Genomic DNA, 3,190 nt, shown 5'->3' with positions numbered 1-3,190 from the left:
AGGTATTCACCGAGGTAGCCGGCTAGCTCAGTCGGTAAAGCGTCGAACTCTTAATCCCAGGGTCGTGGGTTCGAGCCAGACGATGGGCGGAACGGAATTTTGTTCCGCTGCAGGTGTAAATTACCGTTTTTCTGATTAACGGGATTTAATGGAAATAGCAACTTTAAACTTTGCCTACGTCTCTGTCAGTCGCAAGGAAACTGTATTTGAAGGTGAAGGTGATTTTGTAGACATGTGTGAAAGACATGTTCTGAAATGCAAGTGTTGTTGTTTGGAGAGCACATCGGTTACGTGTCAGATGTGTAGCCAAGCAGTAATTTGTCGCCATAGCTGCAAATATTAGCCGGTAATGTGAAGTGTTGTCAGCTAAAGTCTGATGATGCAGACGACCGTAAGGACGAAGTACCCAAGCGTACCGCTAGGCCGCGCCTCTTTAGCTCAGTGGTAGAGCACTGGTCTAATAAACCAGGGGTCGTAAGTTCCATCCTCACAGGAGAAAGATGCATTTTGGAAATCAGTTGCGCGTCGTGGCCGTATAGCAAACAGTACCTGTGATGACGAACAATTAGCGACAGGCGTTTTTTTAAGAATTACTCTCAGATGCGATTAAGGCGAATGGCGCAGATAAAGCATTTGCCAAAGCGGTACAGCATAAGGTGGGACGAGGCAGTCTGAATTACATTTTATAGATGTATTTCTCACATATCTCAGAGCCTCTCGCGATATTCGTCGTCGTCGTCGTCGTCGCCGCCGCCGCTTCTGCAGAAGTAGCAAATGACAATCGTAGCAAATGCGGCGAGGGACGCCCTGCCTTCGATTCCGAATGCACAAAGTGTGTGGTCTTGTTTCTCAGTCTATATTTGGTCGGTCACGTCAGAGGTTGAATGTAACGAATGGGTGGGAAAGAGCAAGGGGCAGCGGCTGTGTAGAACGAAAACACAAATCCTCAGGGGTGTGAGCGTTTCGAGATGAGTAGTATACATGTAAATGTTGGTCGTCAGTGACCGTGTGGCCTAATGGATAAGGTGTCGGACTTCGGATCTGAAGATTACAGGTTCGAATGCTCTCACGCTTGTGTTTTTCCAGTTCTGAAAAAGAAACATAACGTTTTAATGTAGCAATTGAGCAGTACGAAACCGTCTGAATGTTGCTGTTAACCATTTTTTGCTTGGAGATGCTCTTGAGCTTGAAACACACACAACAAGACCGGTGTTAACTAGCGAAATGGTCGGCAGAGTGCCGACACAGCGAGTTTTGACTATCACTTGCACATCTAAAACAACGTCGGAAAGTAACTCGTTCGGCTTTTGAGTCACATAAAGTATGTGTGTTAATTTTGACGCCACTAGCTCTGCATGTTGTCATGCAATTTCTTTACCTCTCAGAAATGATTATGACATAAAAGTGAAGTACGTGACGAGTGTGACGTTAGGAAAACATTAGGCATCATGGAGAGATTCTGTATAAGACAACCCAACCCAAACGAGTACTGTGTGACGTGCTACCCGGCAGGTATTCACCGAGGTAGCCGGCTAGCTCAGTCGGTAGAGCGTCAGACTCTTAATCCTTGGGTCGTGGGTTCGAGCCAGACGATGGGCGGAACGGAATTTTGTTCCGCTGCAGGTGTAAATTACCGTTTTTCTGATTAACGAGATTTAATGGAAATAGCAACTTTAAACTTTGCCTACGTCTCTGTCAGTCGCAAGGAAACTGTATTTGAAGGTGAAGGTGATTTTGTAGACATGTGTGAAAGACATGTTCTGAAATGCAAGTGTTGTTGTTTGGAGAGCACATCGGTTACGTGTCAGATGAGTAGCCAAGCAGTAATTTGTCGCCATAGCTGCAAATATTAGCCGGTAATGTGAAGTGTTGTCAGCTAAAGTCTGATGATGCAGACGAACGTAAGGACGAAGTACCCAAGAGTACCGCTAGGCAGCGCCTCTTTAGCTCAGTGGTAGAGCACTGGTCTAATAAACCAGGGGTCGTAAGTTCCATCCTCACAGGAGAAAGATGAATTTTGGAAATCAGTTGCGCGTCGTGGCCGTATAGCAAACAGTACCTGTGATGACGGACAATTAGCGACAGGCGTTTTTTTAAGAATTACTCTCAGATGCGATTAAGGCGAATGGCGCAGATAAAGCATTTGCCAAAGCGGTACAGCATAAGGTGGGACGAGGCAGTCTGAATTACATTTTATAGATGTATTTCTCACATATCTCAGAGCCTCTCGCGATATTCGTCGTCGTCGTCGTCGTCGCCGCCGCCGCTTCTGCAGAAGTAGCAAATGGCAATCGTAGCAAATGCGGCGAGGGGCGCCCTGCCTTCGATTCCGAATGCACAAAGTGTGTGGTCTTGTTTCTCAGCATAAGGTGAGACGAGGCAGTCTGAATTCCATTTTATAGATGTATTTCTCACATATCTCAGAGCCTCTCGCGATATTAGTCGTCGTCGTCGTCGTCGTCGTCGTCGTCGCCGCTTCTGCAGAAGTAGCAAATGGCAATCGTAGCAAATGCGGCGAGGGACACCCTGCCTTCGATTATGAATGCACAAAGTGTGTGGTCTTGTTTCTCAGTCTACATTTGGTCGGTCACGTCAGAGGTTGAATGTAACGAATGGGTGGGAAAGAGCAAGGGGCAGCGGCTGTGTAGAACGAAAACACAAATCCTCAGGGGTGTGAGCGTTTCGAGATGAGTCGTATACATGTAAATGTTGGTCGTCAGTGACCTTGTGGCCTAATGGATAAGGCGTCGGACTTCGGATCTGAAGATTACAGGTTCGAATGCTGTCACGCTTGTGTTTTTCCAGTTCTGAAAAAGAAACATAACGTTGTAATGTAGCAATTGAGCAGTACGAAACAGTCTGAATGTTGCTGTTGACCATTTTTTGCTTGGAGATGCTCTTGAGCTTGAAACACACACAACAAGACCGGTGTTAACTAGCGAAATGGTCGGCAGAGTGCCGACACAGCGAGTTTTGACCATCACTTGCACATCTAAAACAACGTCGGAAAGTAACTCGTTCGGCTTTTGAGTCACATAAAGTATGTGTGTTAATTTTGACGCCACTAGCTCTGCATGTTGTCATGCAATTTCTTTACCTCTCAGAAATGATTATGAGATAAAAGTGAAGTACGTGACGAGTGTGACGTTAGGAAAACATTAGGCATCATGGAGAGATTCTGTATGGGACC

At 46.1% G+C, this 3,190-nt stretch overlaps 1 non-coding gene across 1 annotated transcript; it reads left to right on the top strand.

Annotated features, from left to right (window-relative positions):
- The first annotated feature begins 427 nt into the window (after positions 1-427).
- Positions 428-505, top strand: Trnai-aau (transfer RNA isoleucine (anticodon AAU)). Its single transcript has one exon. It is a non-coding gene; the product is annotated as a tRNA-Ile (tRNA).
- The last annotated feature ends 2,685 nt before the right edge of the window (positions 506-3,190 follow it).

This window comes from Schistocerca gregaria, unplaced genomic scaffold, assembly GCF_023897955.1.
Source record: "Schistocerca gregaria isolate iqSchGreg1 unplaced genomic scaffold, iqSchGreg1.2 ptg000350l, whole genome shotgun sequence".
Classification (NCBI taxonomy): domain Eukaryota; kingdom Metazoa; phylum Arthropoda; class Insecta; order Orthoptera; family Acrididae; genus Schistocerca; species Schistocerca gregaria.
The sequence above is the reverse complement of the archived record's forward strand: the minus strand, read 5'-3'. Positions and strand labels throughout refer to the sequence as shown.